This window comes from Pongo pygmaeus, chromosome 3 (assembly GCF_028885625.2).
Source record: "Pongo pygmaeus isolate AG05252 chromosome 3, NHGRI_mPonPyg2-v2.0_pri, whole genome shotgun sequence".
Classification (NCBI taxonomy): Eukaryota; Metazoa; Chordata; class Mammalia; order Primates; family Hominidae; genus Pongo; species Pongo pygmaeus.
Window position 1 is genome coordinate 9,661,829 of NC_072376.2, and position 22,903 is coordinate 9,684,731.

A 22,903-nucleotide genomic window follows, 5' to 3' on the forward strand; every position below is an offset into this window, starting at 1 on the left:
ATCATGGGTAAATGTAACTGCCTATGTTCCACAGGAGAGCAAACACCCACATTCAAACCATTATTCTTAACTATTCATTATCCCTTAAGATCAACTTTATGCACAAGTTCCTAGAGCAACTCTGTGAACAAACTGTGTGCATGATTTCACAGCCATAGATTTGGCAACGGGAAGAAATTGCTGAACCAAGACTCTTGTTGTTAAGACTCCACTGAAGAAACATGTCTTCAAGACAGCCTATCCTTGGGTAGGTTTTTGCCACATTCTTTTTGTTGCCATCAATGAACACTGTATACATCTCTATCCCTGTGTTTCCCAGGCAATGCTGTCATTTGTGTGCCTTCCATACCCCCATAGACTTTCATATACTCAGGGGTAGGGGCTGAGTCTTACTTCATTAGCCCCTACTAAGAGAGTCCAGTCTCTATGTGATACAGAAATTATAGCTTATCATAGGCTGGCCCTGAAGTTACCACAAAAAACTTGTTATGTATCAAGAGATCATTCATTTTCTCAACCATTTCCCTCTGTGACTATCTGGTGAAAAGTGGGGACTTAGTACCTGCTATCACAGAATCTCAGGCTTGTTGGAGGTCCTTGGACATTTTCGGTTTCTGTCTCCTATCTTATTACTTTTTATGAGGCATCTGAGCTGGTGGATTTTAAAGTCTTTGGAGACTGGGAAATAGTTATACATGTGTCTCCTTTGGATTTTGAGTTTTGCCAGCAGAATCTGTTCATTTTCTTTTATTTGTTGAAATTAATTCCAGTGAAGAACAAGAAAGGAATTTAAGACATAGCTTTTTGGAGTTGGAAAAGCACTTATTTTATGGACATATGATTGAGCTCTGACTTGTAGAAAAAGAAGTCATATTAAATCCACCTAGGATACAAATATGAGATTCTTATTAGCAGTTCAGGGAGGGAAGTACTCTATATTAAGTAACCACCATGTCCTGGGTGAGGTCTTTCCTATATATCCAAATAATTCCAAGAAGTAGGCATTATAATCACTATATTACAGAGGGAAAACAAACTGTAAAAAAAATGTTTCACTTGTTCATTCAGCTGACCCATGAAAGACACTATTGTAGGTGATGGCTATGCAAGACCGATAAACATAGATATATTATGCCCTAAGTCCCATAGATGCTCCTCCTCTTATCTTCAGAAAGTTGCCATAGATTCTGAACTGAAACCTGGATTTCCAGATTCTAGGTCAGTGCTCATTCCACTACATCTAATTGTGTCAAATCCACTGATTGCACTGTGACTCATCTCTGGACACTAACAGACCCTGAAGATTCACCTTCTACATACGCAGGAAACCAGAAAAAACTGGAATCATGTCTCATATTTCACTTGCATCCTGGTGTTATAGGACAGACTCCCTATCTTGTTACTGATATTCTTAGCTAAATATCTCACTGTAAAAATTACCACGTAATGAGATATCTCATATTTATAGTCCTTTTGAAGTGACTAAGACCTTTCCCATGTACTATCTCAAGTGGCATCAAGGGACCAGTCTTGTGAGACATATATTGTTATCTCTTTTATGTAATAGATGAGGAAACTGATCAGTTTATCTGTGTCTCAAATGCCATTATATGCTGGAGCTGTTATTGTCTTAGGACTCCAAGATCAAAGAACTAAAAATTAAGTGGCACGCAATGCCACACATTTCTCATGTGCTTTACATACTAATTATATCATGTAACTCTTATCTAGCAGAGAAAAGATTGAAACTGTGCTCTGGTTGATTTCAAGGCTTAATCTCTTCTCACATAATCTCTTGTCACAGCAGCCATAGTCATCTATCTTCATGACCAAATGTTCTGCCACTTCAAGCATGGGCATATGAAAGATGGTGGAGAAAATTGGTAGAAGTTATTGTATTTCTTTTTCCGATAAAGAAATCCAAGGCTTACAGAGTAAAGGTTTTGCCTGGGTTCACAGAGCTTGTGAGAGGTGGAGAGAAAATGAGGGCTCTGGCTTTCTGGTTCTGAGTCAATGGTTCCCCCTTTGTTCCATTCTTCTAGACATTCATGCCCAAAGCTTGAAAGAACACAGAAGCTCAGTACTAACAAAATTCTTCTCAAAGGTATCTCAATCATCTCATGCATCTTATCTACTTCACATTTTCCTGACAATGAGAGGGTCAGTGATCATTCCACTCTTTCATCTCTCAAACCAGGGAGATCTGGTTTTTGCATCTTAATATACAGAGTAGCCCTTGAATCCTTTATCTCTGAAGATTAAATCTATTGAGATAATGTATTTGAATAGGAACAGCACAAAGTTTGGCATGCAGTAAGAGCTTAATTCAAGTTCATTGGATGTGCCTTTGTAAAACGTTAGTGAATCACGTTAAGAAAAGAACAGATGTGTTACTTTTCTTTACATAAAAATAACAGCGCCAATGATTGAATGAAAAACATAAAATCCTCCTTCCTTCTATTTTAACTATAATTTTATTAAAATAAAAAATTGAATTCCACAAGGAGAATATTGTTTATTTCTTGTAGCATAATAACCAGATATCATGATTAACCTTCAATAGAAAATTTTTTTTTAAGCAACTAATTTTCAGTTAATAGATGCTAAAAGCAGGGACTATTCAGAGAGAGTCCAAAATCTAAATGAAGGTGAATAAAGATGAGAACCTAGAAAGAGAAGCAAAGAACTGAAATCGCTTTCTCCTTGGTTGCTTTGCCAACACAGAGGAAAATGGCCTTTGATTTTCATGGCCTGGCAGAACATGGGAGACTTGATACAAAGCTCACATATTCTACACTGTGGAATAATCTAGCAGAAGAGTGAAGGAAAGGAGTCTAATAGGAGACACACCTGTGTGTAAAACTGGCCCCTAAAGAGCTGCTCTCTCAGGGTAAGGGTGAACTAGAGATAAGCCTACCTTTGCGCTCTCAAACATTGATACTTAAGGGACAAAATTTCCTCCTGAGAATTAACAAATATGCATGGGATTCCAGCCTAGATTGCCTAGAAACCTTCAATCTGAGGAATGTAAGGAAGGCCTGTTTTAATAGTTCCTTTAGGCACCCGACAAAACAAATACAAATTTTCTCTGGGGGAGCACAATTTCAACCCAGGCCTCAAAGAATTCCCATGGGTTAATTTGTAAGAAATATGAGCAGGCAGATAAAATAAAAAAAATGCTTCAGATAACAGCAGCAAAGTGAGAGCTAGAAGAAATGACAGACAACAGGATTAGCTGTTCAGTCTAGATATTAAAACTAGTGGACAAATGTTACAGTCATATATCCATTAGTGGACACATGAACAAAGTGTACATAGTATGTTTAACTACAGAAAAGGAACTTTCATATAAAAAATAAAAATGAGACATAAAAATGATCAAGTAGATTTGTGAAAAAAATTATATTATAGGTTTAATACAGTTTAGACACAAATAAAGATACTTAACTAATTAACTGATATGTAAATCCTTAAAATACATCATTCAGAATCCAGGCTAGAGTGAAGAAATAGAAACTCTGAATGAAAGGTTGGGAGATGAAGGCTAAAACGTGAAGGTCTAGTATACATCTAATCAAAGTTTCAGAAAAAGATGGGAAAGAATGAGAAGAAAAAATACTCAAAGAGATAATGGCAGAGTATTGAGAAATAGTGAAAAACAACAAAATAGAGAATCAGGATATCCAATGTATCCAAAGCAGGTTAAATAAGAAAAAATTCACATCTATCCATATTATAGTAAAACTGTAGAAAACCAAAAAACAGAGAAGATTTTAAAAGCATCCAGAGAGAAAATAAACATTACCTTTAAAAGCATTTATTTTTCATTAATACCTGCTGTTTGCCAAAGGGCATAAGAAATAAGTTTATGAGTCTGAGAGAAAACAACTGTTAATCTGAAATTATATGTCTAATAAATTCTAATGAAGTTATCATTTTAAGAAAATAAAGGCTTTTTTAGCATTAAAAAGTCTTTTCTTACTATATGCTTTCATTTAAAAAAAATTCCAAATTTTGAAGTTCTGGCCAGGGCAATCAGGCAGGAGAAGGAAATCAAGGGTATTCAATTAGGAAAAGAGGAAGTCAAATTGTCCCTGTTTGCAGATGACATGATAGTATATCTAGAAAACCCCATTGTCTCAGCCCAAAATCTCCTTAAGCTGATAAGCAACTTCAGCAAAGTCTCAGGATACAAAATCAATGTGCAAAAATCACAAGCATTCTTATACATCAATAACAGACAAACAGAGAGCCAAATCATGAGTGAACTCCCATTCACAATTGCTTCAAAGAGAATAAAATACCTAGGAATCCAACTTACAAGGGATGTGAAAGACCTCTTCAAGGAGAACTACAAACCACTGCTCAAGGAAATAAAAGAGGATACAAACAAATGGAAGAACATTCCATGCTCATGGGTAGGAAGAATCAATATCATGAAAATGGCCATCCTTCCCAAGGTAATTTACAGATTCAATGCTATCCCCATCAAGCTACCAATGACTTTCTTCACAGAATTGGAAAAAACTACTTTAAAGTTCATATGGAACCAAAAAAGAGCCCGCATCGCCAAGTCAATCCTAAGCCAAAAGAACAAAGCTGGAGGCATCACGCTACCTGACTTCAAACTATACTACAAGGCTACAGTAACCAAAACAGCATGGTACTGGTACCAAAACAGAGATATAGATCAATGGAACAGAACAGAGCCGTCAGAAATAATGCCACATATCTACAACTATCTGATCTTTGACAAACCTGACAAAAACAAGAAATGGGGAAAGGATTCCCTATTTAATAAATGGTGCTGGGAAAACTGGCTAGCCATATGTAGAAAGCTGAAACTGGATCCCTTCCTTACACCTTATACAAAAATCAATTCAAGATGGATTAAAGACTTAAATGTTAGACCTAAAACCATAAAAACCCTAGAAGAAAACCTAGGCAATACCATTCAGGACATAGGCATGGGCAAGGACTTCATGTCTAAAACACCAAAAGCAATGGCAACAAAAGCCAAAATTGACAAATGGGATCTAATTAAACTAAAGAGCTTCTGCACAGCAAAGGAAACTACCATCAGAGTGAACAGGCAACCTACAAAATGGGAGAAAATTTTCGCAACCTACTCATCTGACAAAGGGCTAATATCCAGAATCTACAATGAACTCCAACAAATTTACAAGAAAAAAACAAACAACCCCATCAAAAAGTGGGCGAAGGACATGAACAGACACTTCTCAAAAGAAGACATTTATGCAGCCAAAAGACACATGAAAAAATGCTCACCATCACTGGCCATCAGAGAAATGCAAATCAAAACCACAATGAGATACCATCTCACACCAGTTAGAATGGCGATCATTAAAAAGTCAGGAAACAACAGGTGCTGGAGAGGATGTGGAGAAATAGGAACACTTTTACACTGTTGGTGGGACTGTAAACTAGTTCAACCCTTGTGGAAGTCAGTGTGGCGATTCCTCAGGGATCTAGAACTAGAAATTCCATTCGACCCAGCCATCCCATTACTGGGTATATACCCAAAGGACTATAAATCATGCTGCTATAAAGACACATGCACACGTATGTTTATTGCCGCATTATTCACAATAGCAAAGACTTGGAACCAACCCAAATGTCCAACAATGATAGACTGGATTAAGAAAATGTGGCACATCTACACCATGGAATACTATGCAGCCATAAGAAATGATGAGTTCATGTCCTTTGTAGGGACATGGATGAAATTGGAAATCATCATTCTCAGTAAACTATCGCAAGAACAAAAAACCAAACACCGCATATTCTCACTCATAGGTGGGAATTGAACAATGAGAACACATGGACACAGGAAGGGGAACATCACACTTCAGGGACTGTTGTGGGGTGGGGGGAGGGGGGAGGGATAACATTGGGAGATATACCTAATGCTAGATGACGAGTTGGTGGGTGCAGTGCACCAGCATGGCACATGTATACATATGTAACTTACCTGCACATTGGGCACATGTACCATAAAACCTAAAGTATAATAATAATAATAATAATAATAATTACAATAAAAGAAAAAAAAAAAAAAAAAAAAAAAAAAAAAAAATTCCAAATTTTGTTCTTCATACTGAAAAATATGATCCTCAATGGAAAGTTTGACATATAAAATTTGCAGTCTATGCATCTGGCAAAGGGCTAATATCCAGAATCTACAAGGAACTTAAACAAATTTACAAGAAAGAAAACAAACAACCTCATGAAAACGTAGGCAAAGGATATGAACAGACACTTCTCAAAAGAAGACATTTATGCGGCCAACAAACATGAAAAAAACCTCATCATCACTGGTCATTAGAGATATGCAAATCAAAACCACAATGAGATACGATCTCACACCAGTTAGAATGGCAATCATTAAAAAGTCAGGAAAGAACAGATGCTGAAGAGGATGTGGAGAAATAGGAACACTCTTACACTGTTAGTGAGTGTAAATTAGTTCAACCATTGTGGAAGACAGTACGGCAATTTCTCAAGGTTCTAGAATCAGAAAAACCATTTGACCCAGCAATCCCATGACTGGGTATATACCCAAAGGATTACAAATCATTCTACTATCAAGACACATGCACACGTATGTTTATTGCAGCACTATTCACAATACCAAAGACTTGGAACCAACCCAAATGCCCATCAATGATAGACTGGATAAAGAAAATGTGGCACATATATACCGTGGAATACTATGCAGCCATAAAAAAGGATGAGTTCATGTCCTTTGCAGGGACATGGATAAAGCTGGAAATGAACATTCACAGCAAACTAACACAGGAACAGAAAACCTAACTCCGCATGTTCTCACTCATAAGTGGGAATTGAACAATGGGAACACACGGACACAGGGAGGGGAACATCACACACCGGGGCCAGAATTTATGATTTCCTTTGCCAGTTTATTTAGAATATAGTTGCATGTGCTTTAAAAAATAAATAAATAAAATAAAATATGACCAAAGACAAAGAGTATGCTAAATATTTGGGTAAATATTTAAAAGTATTGACTGTTTGAAATATTAATAATAAAAATCTTTAAAAAATTAATGAATAACATAGAAATAAAATTCATGACAGCAGTAGCATATAAATTGTGAGTGATCAGAATTCAAGTGTTGAAAGTTCCATTATTACTCTACAAGACAGTAAATATATTGTTTAGCTATAGATGTTGATAACTTACTTGTGTATTAAAATATCTATGGAAATCACAAAAATAGTAACAGAATATATAATAAACATATGATAAACTGATAGAAGTAAAATGGAGTTAGAAAAATACACATACATATATGCACACAAACAACAGGAGATCAAAAAAAAAAGAAACAAAAAGGAGGTTCAAATAGAAAGCAAAAAATAAAGTTTGGAGATAAATGTCAGTAATTTTAGTAACTGTAAATGGAGAAAATTATCTAGTTAAAAGACATTTGAGGCCAGGCGCAGAGGCTCCTGCCTGTAATCCCAGCACTTTGGGAGGCCAAGGTGGGTGGATCACCTGAGGTTAGGAGTTTGAGGCCAGCCTGGCCAACATGATGAAACCCTGTATCTACTAAAAAATACAAATATTAGCCTGGCATGGTGGCGAGCACCTGTAATCCCAGCTACTCGGGAGGCTGAGGCAAGAGAATCACTTGAACCCAGGAGGTGGAGGTTGCAGTGAGTGGAGATCGCGCCACTCCACTCCAGCCTGGCTGACAGAGCAAGACTCTGTCTCAAAAAAAAAAAAAAAAAAAGGAAAAAAAAGACATTTGTTTCACTAGATTAAAAATTCTGTATGTTTTTTATAAGATACATGCCTAAAATGTAAGAATAGAAAAGTCTGAATATAAAGTGATACAAAAGATGGAGCATTAAAATACTAAAAGAAGCTGGCTTGGTTATTATATTAAGGCAGGCAAAATAAACTCTTCAGGAAAAGACATTTTTCCCAAGCAGGTCACTACATTACAACATAAAAATTAGTTCACCAGGAGGAAATAATAGTTTGAAAATTCTGTTTCAATAATACATGTATTTGCAAAGAACTATCAAGAAAAAGACAAATTCACAATTACTTTAAATGTTTTTAACGCCTGGTCTTTAAATAATTTAGAAAATTCTTGTTGATATTTCTAAGACACTGCATGCAATTATGGTGGTTTCTACCTTCTTTTCATGCACACATGGAATATTGCAAAAAAAATGCCCCATATATCATTCTACTATAAAGACACATGCACACGTATGTTTATTGCGGCACTGTTCACAATAGCAAAGACTTTGAACCAACCCGAATGCCCATCAATGATAGACTGGATAACAAAAATATGGCACATATACACCATGGAATACTATGCAGCCGTAAAAAAGGATGAGTTCATGTCCTTTGCAGGGACATGGATGACACTGGAAACCATCATTCACAGCAAACTAACACAAGAACAGAAAACCAAACAACACATGTTCTCACTCATAAGTGGGAACTGAACAATGAGAACACATGGACACAGGCAGGTGAACATCATCCACTGGGGCTTGTCAGGAGATGGGGGGCTAGGGGAGGGATAGCATTAGGAGAAATATCTAATGTAGATGACGGGTTGATGGGTGCAGCAAACCACCGTGGCACGTATATACCTATCTGACAAACCTGCACATTCTGCACATGTACCCCAGAACTTAAAGTATAAAAAAAGAACATAAAATAAACTCTCAAAAAAAAAAAAACTCACAAAATAATAGCTTATAGACTATTTTTTACAACTGCCATATGATTAAGTTAGAAATCAGTGACAAGGTAGTAAAAAAACTCCAGAATTTATTTATAAATCAGCAAATTATAGTTCAAAGAATAAATAATATTGGGAATTTAATATTTAAAATTAACAGTAATATAGAAATATATAACTGAAATATTTATAGTAGAACAGGATGGCTAAAATTTAATTAACAAAGCACCCAATTTGGCGAATCAATGAAATAACAAACTCATATTGCCAAGAACACAGACAGAAGGAAATAATAAAAAGAAGTTATTCGTATCAAAAATGAAATGAAAATACAGAGGACTACTGAAATTTATTAACCTTTGGCAAGGTTAATCAGGAACAAAAGTGGAGACACCAACAGACCAAGTAAGAACTGAAAAAGGGAACATCATTATAGGCACAACAGACTTTAAAATGGTAAAAGAATATTATTAGTGAAGAAACACATATGTAGAAAAATATCTAGCAACAAAAATTACTCATGAAGGAATAGTAAAACTGAATATCTTTCTATAACCATCAATGATATGGAACCAATAGCTGAAAATCTTCCCTCAAGGAAATACCAATTCAAGATCAATTTGCTGATAAAGGTCCAACGTATTCCCCATTACATAGTCTCTTGTCCAGAACGGAAAATTGGGAAATACACTGCAACTCATTTGATGAGGCCAGCACAAATGTGATGCTAACCAGCAAGGAGAGTGAAAGAAAGAAAATTACAGGCCATTCTCATTAATACTCATTAATGAAACAATGCACCAATGTATTAACAAATAATAATATGTCATGACCAAGTTGAATTTATCTCAGAAATTCAAGTTTTGTTTAACATTAGCAAACCCATTAACATAAATCATTATATTAACAAAAGCAGAAGGAAAAATATATAATCACTTTAATAAATAAGGAAAATAGTGACTAAATATATAGATAAATGTATATTGATTAAATATATATAGAGAGAAAGTCTTGGCAACCTAGAGTCTTTAACCTGATATTCAAAGCCTGCCTAAACCTGAAAACAAGCTTTGTATTTTGTGGTGAAACATTAGAGCATTTACCTCAAGATTTAGAACACAGGTGCCTGCTATCACCACTTTAATCTAGCCTAACCAGTGTAGTCAGGCAAGAAAGGAAAAAATGTAAAGGAAATGGAGAGGAAGAAATAAAATTTAATTATTTATGGATGATATAATTATCTATATAACAAACATAAAAGAATAAACAGATTATTCGAATTAATAAAACTTTTAGGAAGCCTGCTGTCTGCATCACATCAAAAATATACACTAGCAACAGACATGAAAATATGAAATGTTGATATCTTAGCATTTACAATATCATTAAAATAAGTAAAATGTCTAAAAACGATTTCTCAGCCAGGCGTGGTGGCTCGCGCCTGTAATCCCAGCACTTCGGGAGGCCGAGGCGGGCGGATCATGAGGTCAGGAGATCGAGAACATCCTGGCTAACACAGGTGAAACCCGTCTCTACTAAAAATATAAAAAATTAGCCGGGCGCAGCGGCGGCGCCTGTAGTCCCAGCTACTAGGGAGGCTGAGGCAGGAGAATGGCATGAATCCGGGAGACTGATCTTGCAGTGAGCCGAGATCGCACCACTGCACTCTAGCCTGGGTGACAGAGCAAGACACAGTCTCAAAAAAAAAAAAAAAAAAAAAAAAGGATTTCTCAAAAAGATGTTAAGGTCTAGTCTTTTGGAAAGAAAATTATTAAACATTGTGGAATTATGTTGAAGAAGTTCTGTCTGTCTCTTGGTCTCTCTAGAGATATATAACATGTTCATGAACTAGAGAGCTCAACATCATAAAGATGTCATTTATCTTCTAAGTTATCTGTAGATTTCAAAGTAATTCCAGCCTAAAACCCCCAAAGACAGAGAGAGAGAGAGAGAGAGAGAGAGCGAGAGTGTGTGTGTTTGTGTGTATCCTATATTTACATAAAAAAGCAGACATTCAAGAGCTAATGTCCTTCTGAAGTGCTAGCTGGGGAATATAAATTCCAAGATATCATGAGCTACAATAAGTTATACTAATTAGGACATGTGCATTGACAAGGGGCCGATACATTAATCATGGCAAAGAAAACCTAGAAAAGATCTACCTGTCTAATAAAACTTGGTTTATGACAGAGCTGGCATTGCAGATGAGTGGAGGAGGGATAGATAGCATTTTTTTTTTTTTTTTTTTGAGACAGAATCTTGCCCTGTTGCCCAGGCTGGAGTGCAGTGGCGTGATCTCGGCTCACTGCAAGCTCAGCCTCCTGGGTTCACGCCATTCTCCTGCCTCAGCCTCCTGAGTAGCTCGGACTACAGGCACCCGCCACCACGCCCAGCTAGTTTTTTGTATTTTTAGTAGAGACGGGGTTTCACCATGTTAGCCAGGATGATCTCAATCTCCTGACCTCGTGATCTGCCGGCTTTGGCCTCCCAAAGTGCTGGGATTACAGGCGTGAGCCACTGGGCCCGGTCGATAGCATTTTTAATATATAGAGCCGAGTAAATTGTTCATCCATGCAAAAAAGATAGAAAGAAAGAAAGAAAAGATCCCCAAACTCCCCCACACTATACACAAATTAATCAATTGCAGGCTGATCAAAGATTTAAAAGTGAAAGGCAGATTTTATGATGTTTGGAATTCAACATAGGAAGCTATGATCTCATGTTGTTTCTTTAAACAATACACAAAATGAATGAATCATAAGGAAAAGTTCACTATGACTCATTGACCTGAAATTACGGTCACCAAAAGGAAATATCAAAAGAGAATAACAACTCAAGTCACAAACTGAGAAAAGTGTACAGAATAAATAAATAATGCATACAAATCAATATGAAAAACGACAAATGCCTGACCAAAAAAAGAAAAAAAATATTTTGCCTGGCAAAAGATTTGACAAGCACTGTGTGCTGACGAGAAAAGCTTAATGGCTAATAAATATCTGAAAGGATGCTTAGTTACACCATAGTCAACAAAATACAGATTAAAGCTACACCATAGTCAAAAAATACAGATTAAAATCACCCACTGGTTTGGTAAAAATTAAAACTGCCAGTATGGAAGGACTGGCATGACTTTGTCCAAAGTTATGAAGAAACTGGGTCACGTAGGCACACTTGTGGGTAGAAAGCATAAAATGACCTGGCTGCTTTGGTGATTGTGACATCGCCTAGTAAAATCAGAGGTGTGCATACTCTGAGCCTCAGAAATTTCAATCGTAGGAATACACCTTCTGTACAGATACTCCTAACTTTATGCTTTAGGACACGTAAACTGGATTGTTCTTAACAGCACTTGTATAAGCAATATTTAGGAAACAACTTAAGTGTCTATTGACTGGAGAGTGTATAAATAAATGGTATTATATTCACATAAAAATATTATATGCCCATGAAATGGAAATAAATATGGCTATCCACAATAGCATGGATTATCTTTGGAATGTATGTTGAGGCATTCATAAAACAGACTATAGAACAATCAGAACTAAGATTTACATAGCTCACATTATGTTCCAGACACTGTTTTAAATGTCTTATACAAATTAGCTCATTTAATTCTCACAAGAATACTACAAAGTACACACTATTATTATTTTAATTTTGCAGATGACAAAACAGGTACTGAGACTTTTTAACTTTCTCAAGATCTGATAGCACATAACTGGTAGAACCAGTTGTCAAAACTAGGCAGTCTGGGTGCAAGATAAAATCTGTAACATGATTCTTTTGGCAGGAATCTCAAAACCCAGCAAAACCAAAGTATTTATAATGATATAAACTAAAGATAAAAGCAAGTGAATGATTAACCCACACTTCAGGATAGTTTTTGCTTGTTAGGGGTGAGGAGTTGTGAACATGAAAGAAGGAATGAAAACATCAGAATTAACGGTAATTTATAAAAACTGAGAATGCACACACATATCTAATATGTTTTATTGTTCTTTATGCCTTATGCATATTTTATAACTATTCCTTTGTATCTAATCAATATTTAAAGCAATTGAAAAAATTAAAAGAGAAAATGAAACCTTGACAAAGATGGTAGAGAAATACTTCATGTTTCTTCATCATAAAACTCCTCGGATCTTTGCAGATAGAGTTCTTAGAAAAATCTACGGAAGATGAACTGGATGTAGAATTTTCATTATTCACAGAATTTTTGTTCAAACAAACAACAATGGGAGCAAATGGCAGCACAAATGCCTCTAATTGCAGCCTACCCAAAAGGAGGCATTTCAGGGCAGCAGAATCCAGCCCGCCAACACAGGATTTTAAAAATTGTCAGCCAGATTCAGGCCTTTATTCTCCTTCTAATTTTGCACTGCAGCTTCTTCTTTTCCCCGCCAATCGAGAGATATGAAAAATCAAATTCCACCATCTATCCTAAGTAGTCAAATCGTCTCTCCAATTACTTAGAATCAGCTTTTGAGCAACAGAAGTCAAATTATCAGTCTTAATGTTATTCTTTACATTAAATCTGGGTAGAAGTTCTCCAGCTGCTGTAATTACTTGAGGAAATCTATCCCCACTGTCTTCTCCATTTGCTGCTTGGTAACATCCCATTGTTTCTCAAGGTCAGCTCACGTCACTGCCTCTGTGAGGATGTCTCCTCTAATGCCACCACACCCCTTCCCAGCATTAGCTCCAAGTAGAATAACCACTCACTCCTCTGTGTCCTCTTAGCACTTTGCACACACTCAGAACAGAGGACCTCTTATTAGCATCCTGCTCACCCACTATCACTTGCAGATTTATTATTATTCTCACTTACAATGAATGTTCTTCATGGTGGAATATCAGGTCATACGAATCTTTAAATTGTATCCTGAATATCTAACAGCAAAGGCCCTTGCATGAAGCAATGATTGTGATGATGATATAACCAGCCGACAATATCGGTTCTAGTCATCTGTTGCTGCCTAACACACCACCCCAAAACAGTAGCTTAAAACGACGATTTGTTTTTATCTCTCCTGGTTCTCAGCTGGGTGGTTTCCTCTAAGGGTCTCTGGTGCTGTTTCATTCAGATGGTTATTTCAGGGCTGAACCGAGCTGAATGCCCAGACTGGATCCTTGGTTCTCAAGGCGGGTGCCTAGTGCCTCCAGCCTCCCTATCTCTCCACAGGGTGTCTCCCCAGGGCTTCTCCGCAAGGCTTGGGTGTCTTCACAGTAGAGCGGTCATAGCATATGACTTTGGTGGAAGGTGCTTCTAAAGGCAGGAAGCAGAGCTGGCCAGACAGTTAAAGACTATGCACGGGCCCGACACAGTGTCCCTTCTGTCACACTCTGTTGGTCAAAACTGCTGTAGGCCCATGCAACTTAAGGGAGGTGGAGAAATAGAGTCACCCTTGAATGGGAAGTGTCAGGATACACTGCAGAAAAGCATGTGGGGTGGGATACATTGTTGTAGCCATCTTTGGAAAGTATTAGGTTGGTGTAAATGTAATCACACTTTTTGCTATTAAAAGTAATTGCCCATTTGGGAGGTGAGGCGGGTGGATTACCTGAGGTCAGGAGTTTGAGACCAATCCAGCCAACATGGTGAAACCCCATCTCCACAAAAAAAATACAAAAAATGAGCTGGGCATGGTGGTAGGCACCTGTAATCCCAGCTACTCAGGAGGCTGAGGCAGGAGACTTGCTTGAAACCAGGATGTGGAGGATGCAATGAGCTGAGATCGTGCTACTGCACTCCAGCCTGGGCAACAAGAGCGAAACTCTGTCTCAAAGAAAACTAAACGAAACACAAAAAAACAGTAATTGCTGAAAGTGTGATTACTTTTGCACCAACCTGATTCAATTGGCCACAGCGCCTATGGCACGCTCCCTATGTGCCAGACACGGTGCTACACATATTGCATACATTAAGTTGCTTAACTTTCTCAACAACCCTTTGAGGTAGTTACTATTACTATTTCATTTAATAAAGAAAATAAGACTCAGGGAGGCTAAGTTCCTAAAATGTCACAGCTCCGTTGGCACATGGCTAACCAATATTTCTGTTGGATTATTGCAGAGCTATACTTCTACTGAAGTATTTGTTCTCCCCAGTATGGGAGACAGATAAATATTTGACTTTATCATCTCCTTTCACGGATTACCTCAACAGAATTCTTTCTAACCTCTCTCAGAAAAAATCCTCCCCACCCCCATAAAAAATATAGAGAAAAATGGAAGTCAAGAATGAAGAACCAAGCTGGAGGCAACTGATATCTGGCTTCTGGTAAGTACTCCTTTCCTTTTATTTGTGACCTGATCTCTCTTTACCAGGAATTCTGAAATTTTCCACATCTAGATCTCCAGGAATTCCTTTTTTTTTCCTTTCCAATGGATACATTTTCTAGGACTTCCTGATATTGGCCGCAAATCATATTAATTAAAAACTTTTGGCAATCATTTTACAATTTTACTGTCAGGTGTACTTGAACTTAACAAAATTTTCCTGAAGTCAAGTTCTCTCCCTTCTTATGTCTCATCTGTAGGGGAATGTTGGGCCAATGTAAGTTATAGACATGCAAATGACCAGTGGTTTGGACTTTGTGGCTAAAATAGCAACCATAAATGCTGGACCTTATTACTGACTTCTCTGTATTTTTTTATAATCAAATACTATTCTGTTATAAACTGTCGTCATGGATCAGGTTCTCCAAACACTGGTTTAGCTTACAATATTTCCTAGGATGATTGTTTTTCCTTATTTCCATGTAATAAAATGCAGCCTGTTAATATTTGGGCATGATTATGTTAATTGAATTTGTCAAATTAGTTCATGAGTTGTGTTGTTTTCCTGCAGTGGAAGAACATAAAATATGGGATGCCTAAGGGATTGAAAGATTGAATAGCTATAAAACGACTCTAATAACATTGGGAAACATTATACATATGATACATCAAGTTAAAAACAAAATAGAATGGATAGTTTTATTGGAAAGCCTAAAAGGAAATATCCAATACTGTTTACCATTTTTCAACGGTTCAATTAGTGGTAGTTTCTCTTTATGTATATATTTTTGTATCTTAAATGTTCTACAAAGAATATACATTACTTACATGATAACAAACTCATGCATTAAAAACATCAGAGCCTTTATTATTCTTTGTGACATTTTCAAAGACCATAATGATGAAAACTCTAAACTTGTTGACAGTCAGCAGGAGACTTTGTTCAGCTGGAAGTTTCCCAAGTGGTGATAAGCTAGTTAAGTCAACTAGTTCTATCAGCAGCTGGTAATCTTGCCAGTAAGAGAGAGAAGACTATCTTGACATCCTCTGTTCCCTCATCACCGACCATCTTTATTGAGTCTCAAAGCCAACCACACCTGCTGCTCCTGCAAAAGTATCACTGGCCATATCTGCAACCTCTGGCAAACTCTCTCTCTGGATCTCAGCTCTGTTCCCTCACAGCTTGCAGCTTTTTAATTACCAGCCAACCACGAAGCTGAATCCTACCTATATGACTTTGATAGCATCAGAGGACAGACCCAGTTGGCCCGAGAGTTGGTTCATAATTACTTCTGGGTAACTAGGAGGGCAGCCATACTGACTACACAGCTGGGTGTAGGACTCTGATCTCAGGGTGCCAAAATTGCTGGTTCTCATTTTCTCTAGATTCAGTGGGATTTACACTTATTTATTCCTGCAAATCAAAATGAAGGTGCCCCTGGAGGTCGAAAGCAGGGGTTGTTCACACATGTCATGAAGGAAAATAATGATCTGGAGTTTACATGGAGTTTTATCATTCATACACACAGAGAGAAATATCATCTATTGGGCAGTTCCTGTGTGCCAGACATTGAGCCCTCTCAAGAGGAGCTGATATACATCCCCACCTAGGAACTGAATACATTTTATTGTGCAAGGTTTCAAAGAGAAAATATGCCTCTAATGGGCAAAACAGTCATTCACTCAGGTGATGTATCCGTGATGAGAAATACACAAGCATGATGTTCTTAATCACTATGTCTTATGACATAAGATCACGGATTTTGGAGTCAGAAATACGTCGGTTTTACTCCTGAATCTGAATTTGGGAAACTTGTTCTTATGTGGCAATATGGAATGCTGTTTTAGTGCTGAGCCGTCAGAAAGTATGACATAGATCGTCATGGAGAATGACTAGCACAGTGCCTGGCATGTCAGGGAGGGTAAACAATTTTTGTATCCTTTTTACTCTTTCTTTCTTATAACTAGACACTGCATTCAAGTGAGAAAAGTATTGCAGAGAAATATCACTATTTTTGCTTAGGAAAATGCAAAATGTCAATGATTAACATTGACTTGAAGGTGGCTTTGTTGATGTCAATACAAAGAGGAATTTTCTTGCTGTTTCCTAAGTCATAGGCTCAGAAGGTAATCAGCTCTTTATCTAGAAGAGTGTTTGAGAAGATTCTCAATTCTGTCTCACACAGCTATTGCTAAGGAAATTATAACTGTGTGTGGAAGGTAGAATTCTATACCTCTACGACTCTCTCCACCTCTAAATATCTATCTCTATTTTATTGTTTTGTTTACCATCAAAACTCTTTCCAAAACAAGCAAATAAGAAATACATATTCCCTATGCAAGAAAAGAAGTGCTAGGTTATTACTAGATAATATGAACTTGTGTTCCTACATAATATTAGACTATTAGGGTAGAGTTACATAATGTATGCAGCATACACAGTGTTGTCTGCTGGGGAGCATCACAACACCGTCTGCTCCAATACTCCTAGAGTATATAGTGTTAAGTTTAATCTTGGTGATAAAACTGCCTCATAAAACTCTATAGGTAGCAACTTAAACGTCCAACACCAAGGGCAAGATAAAATAAACTGCCAAATAAAATAGAAGTTCGCCATGATTGATCTAAATCCCCTGGGGCCAGGAATTCAGAATATTGTGGATTTTAGAAAAGTAACACAGTGCATGTGCTGTACACTATGTAATATTCCCAGTAAAGACTGGAACAACCTCTGGTTATTAAACACGTTAATATTTCTGTAGTGAAACATGTGACGGTTGGATTAATTGGGATTAATGAAGAACATACATTACCTCATTGCATGTCAGGTTTTGCTCTCAAATTAACTACAAAAACCTTTCAGTATTTCAAAGCCTTTTGACTTTGAAATTGTGGAGAAGGGGTGAGAAACCTTATTTAAGTCATAGCTCAAAACACCATGATTTTAAAGAAAATTTAATCATGTAAGACAATGTTCAGAAAAGGAAATATTGTTATTAAATGAATGACTTAAAACAATGAGTTTTAAAAGTAGATTTTCTAAAATTTTAAGATATTACAGATAGATATAGAAAAATAAACTAAGACAACTATAGCAAGTTAGTGCTGGGTGTTAGGATAATTGGTAATTTTCATTTTCTTCTTTGTACTTTTGTATATTTTCTAAAATTTCCATCAATACTGGGGACAATTTCACCAATGAACAAAACAAGCTTAATAACTGTTTAAGCCTTATTTCAAAGTGGACACTCTGGAGACCCTTGCTGTCTGATCTATCCCCAATCTGGGATGTGCAAGAGTGACTTTCACCCAAATTCCCAAAAGAGCCCGGGTGGCCAGTGCAGGGCATTGGCTTACTGGAAAGAGCCGAGAAGCAATCACTCAGGTGACTTTGTCTCTTCCAAAGCACTCAGAACCATAGCATCAAGGTTCTTATCAGTCCTGTCCAGAATGATGAAGAGGTACTGGAAACCAAACCCCAAGATGCCCTTATCTAGCCCCAGCGGTGTAATGGGGCCGCTAGTGGGTTTGTCTGCTCTTCTCTAATAGCACCAAGGAATGAGGCTTTCTGCAGTTTAATGGATTGCTAGGGAAGCTGCAAGTTTTGTTGCAGGGAAAGTCAATGAAAAATAGCCTGCTAATTTCGGAAGCAATTTAGAATCATGACATCTGGATCCCTTCTTAGTACTTGTGGAGTTTTCTCATCACTCTCTATGTAATACTGAAATAATTCTCTTTACATATGGCTAATGCTCTTTGAGGGCAGTGACTAGATCGTATTCATCTTTATAAATGAGGTGTGTGAAATGTATACTTACTCAATAAATAAATTTGTATATGATTTATGTATTTATGTATACTCAATAAATGCTTTTGACTGAACTGATACAATCATATAAAAAGCATATGTGTGCATATGCTTGTATTGTGTGTCTGCATACATATACATGTACATATACCCAAAGGTTCACATACACATGTACATATATAATATATATTTCTATATCATCCATTCATTTATACTTATTAAATTTTCATTGTAAAAGTGCTTAGTGAGAGATAGTCCTATGATTTAAATATTTGTGAACCCCTTAAATTCATATGTTGAAAGCTAATCACCAAGGTAAGGGTGTTAAAAGGTGGGGCCTTTGGGGGCTGATTAGGCCAAGAGGGCAAAACTCCCGTGAAATAAGATTAGCACCCTTATAAAAGAGGTCCCAGAGACATTCCTTGCCTTTTTTACCATGTGAAGACACAGCAAGCAGACGGCTCTCTATGAATCAGAAAGCCCTCTCACCAGACACTAAATCTGCTGGCCCCATGTTCTTGGACTTCCCAGCTCCCAGAACTGTAAGAAATAAATTTCTGTTGTTCCTGAGTTACCCAGTCTGAGCTATTTTGTTATAGCCACCCTTGAAAACTAAGGCAGATAGTAAGGAATTAGTCATAGTTACAAAGTCTGCTTAGGATTCTGGGTTATAAAATTGTAAGAAATTCCAGATTATAGAATTATGAGACATTATTACACAAAACTGGATGTAGATTACATTCAGTTGAGAATTAACAAGTTAAAAAAAAAAAGGAATGATGTCTGACTATTCTGGTTTCTTTGCTTTGGGGAAGGACACTGAAATTGTTTTTGTTTAAAGCCTCGCTGATGATTCTAACACTCCTTCAGGTTTAAAATCTACTACCTTGAATTGACTGGTTTAATAATTTTGACCGAGGAAGTGAGTACTACCCCACAAGGCACAGCAAAAGAAAAACCTCTGTGTGTGGTGATGGGGGGCACACATTTCCAAACTACACTCACACCCAGCCTGACGTGTGGCTACCTTCTCTGAGTCATGCCTTGGCAACTGCTGTGGATAAGTTCTCAAGTGTGCCAGGAAGGAAACGGTGCTGGGAACTCCTGTTCTACTTCAGCACTTCTCCGGCTTTAATGTGTCCAGGAATCAACCGAGGATCTTGTAAAAGTATGGATTTCGACTCAGCATGCCTGGGCTGGGCTGTACCAGCTGAGATTCTGCATTTCTAACAAGCTCCCTGGTGATGCTGACACTGCTGCTGTGCAGCCTGCCCTTAGATCAACAGCATCTCCCAGCTCAGGACACCCTGGACAGGAAACCTGAAGGTGGAGAACAAAATGTGGAGTGTACTAGGGCATCTTACCTTTCATTTGTGTGGTGCCAGCTTATGCATTTCTCTTTAATGTGTAAGCGTACTGGTGGTGGCGTTCTAATTTTAATAGTTACTTTTTACTTTGGGGCAGGCCAGCAGCAATCCCATATGGATTGACTGGCCTGAGGGTGCACAAGAGGAAAGAGTGAAGAAGAGATTGGGACAAGGGGAGGAAAATGACGCTCTGAGCTTTAGGAAAGAAGAAGAGTTATTCTTCAAGGCAGGTTCCTAATGTTGAGGTGTCAGATAGTCAAGTGTGTAGGCTCCATGTGGACTCATCCTAATGGGAGGAAGCTAACATTTGTGAAATGGCGACAGTTTGGCTGTCCTCTGTTCTACGCATTGCCAGCTTCAAATCTAAGGTGACTGTAAAGCTGAAATCACAAAGTTTCCCTTTGGAAAGCTTGGTGAGAAGGCATCTTCAACAGAGACCAACTCCCTGGCTAAAAAACAAAGCCACTGAAAGTCCTCATAAAAGGGGAAAACCTCTCCTCTTATAGAAGAGGCCCTTGGCATAGGGTGGAATCATTAAAAGACATAGGGCCGGGCGCGGTGGCTCACGCCTGTAATCCCAGCACTTTGGGAGGCCGAGGCTGGCGGATCATGAGGTCAGGAGATCAAGACCATCCTGGCTAACATGGTGAAACCCTGTCTCTACTAAAAATACAAAAATTAGCCAGGCATGTTGGTAGATGCCTGTAATCCCAGCTACGCAGGAGGCTGAGGTAGGAGAACCACTTGAACCAGGGAGTCAGAGGTTGCAGTGAGCTGAGATCATACCACTGCACTCCAGCCTGGTGACAGAGCAAGACTCTGTCTCAAAAAACAAACAAACAAACAAACAAAAAGGCACAGAAGCAGAGACGGAAGGGGTGGAAATCTCAGCTACAAAGCCAAGCAGATGCTCATATGCTCAGAGCAAACATTGCTAGACATTTCAAAGCCATCCCACATTGCCCCTGAAGAGGGGAGTGAGTGTGAAGATAAAGGCTGCTGCCGTGGACTGAATGGTGGCCCTACAACACATCCACATCCAAATCTCCGTCGCTTGTGAATGTGACCGTGTTTGGGAAAAGCATCTTTGCAGATGTAGTTAAGGATCTTGATAAGAAGTAATTTCTGACTATCCAGATGACCCCTAAATCCAATGACAAATATCTTTATATCAGACAACCAGAGGGAGATTTGAGGTGGGACGAAGAAAAGAAAATATGGCCAGAGAGGAGAAGGTCATGTGAAATGGAGGCAGAGAGAAGAGTGATGCGGCCACAGGCAAGGAAAGCCAGGAGCCTCTGGGAGCTGAACGAGACAAGGAAGGATTCTTCCCTTGAGCCTTTGGAGGGAGAAAGGCCCTGCTGACCCCTTAATTTCGAATTTCTGGCTGCCAGAACTGTCAGCGAATAGATTCCCAGTGTTTTAATCCATGCAGGTGGTGGTAATTTGTTAGAGCAGCCCAGGACACTAATACACCTGCTGTGCTGTTTATGCCATCAGCACAAACCTTCAATTTGTCTATCCTACAATGAAACTGCCTTTGCCACGTTTATCCTCAGTGCTAATTTGGGTCTGAGAGTTCATCCCCTTTGCGGTGCAACCACAGGTTAACCAGCCCACCTGGACTGACTTTAGCTCTGACTCCCTTACTGGTGCCTTCTCCGTTTCCCGAAGCCAAAGGAATAATGGAAGGAGCACTGAACTGGGAGTCAGACAGACTTGAATTCCAGCTCCACCTTCATCTCAATGTTCTGAGCCGTCTCAGACAAGTCATTTAGATGAAGAAGGTAGTTTTCCAAGAAGAGCTAGTAATACCTGCCACCCAGTCCTGCTGTAAGGATCGGGGAGGAAAAGGAGGTCACAACTCCTGGCAAAGAAGGGACGCTTGATGAGCTTAATTCTCACTCGGGTGAGGAGCCCATCTGTGGACTATGTGCCAGGGAGCTCCTGCTGTGCTTTTCATGGCAAGAGGAAGAGCAGAAGCTCCAGCCTTCCCATCCCATGGGCTTGGCTGTGAGTCAGGTCGCTCCACCTGGACACCTGTGGGCATCCATGGGTAGCTGAGATACCGGGCTGTCACAGCACCTGGTACTCTCTCTGTCTCTTGGACCAGAGCCCTCCAGCCAGTGCCCACCTGCGAGGTACAGCCATTGCAGTCCCCTAGCCTCCCTCTAGGATCAGAACATCTACCCAGAAACCAGGCAGTCCTCCTCCCTGAGTCAGATTCTGCTTTTCAAAGGGTTAAGGAACTTCTTGCATATCCAGAGGGTAAGGATATCATCATTCTCCAGTATCATACAGATGTAAAACGACAGGGCAAGGGGTTTAAAGTATGTCTGGCCTGCCTGACTCTGAAACTCCTGCTCTTTCTAATACTATCACTCTGCCTTTCACACCAAAGAGGAATAACAAAACTACCTTTTTGAGTGGTAAAATAAAGCAAATAAATAGATAAGGAGATTAATTTTAAAACTGGTCCACCAAACTTTGCCAATTTCAAGGTCTTTTTTTTTCCACTGTAAATATTTCCTAAACTTTTGAGTCATACTATTTTTTTTTAACTATACTATACACATCGGAGATGGCATTTTTTTTTCCTTTTTTTTTATTAGGCACAATTTTGGTGTCTCAGACTGACCACACCACTTTGGGTGTCCACAAAGAGAAAGTTGGACTCCAGGCTTTCTCCTGTG

The 22,903-nt window shown here is 38.4% G+C and overlaps 1 protein-coding gene across 9 annotated transcripts in view; it reads right to left on the reverse strand.

The window, feature by feature from the left end:
- The window catches only part of CLNK (cytokine dependent hematopoietic cell linker), a 201,767-nt gene that overhangs the window by 161,524 nt on the left and 17,340 nt on the right, over positions 1–22,903 (reverse strand). The gene's annotated exons all lie outside the window — the stretch shown is intronic.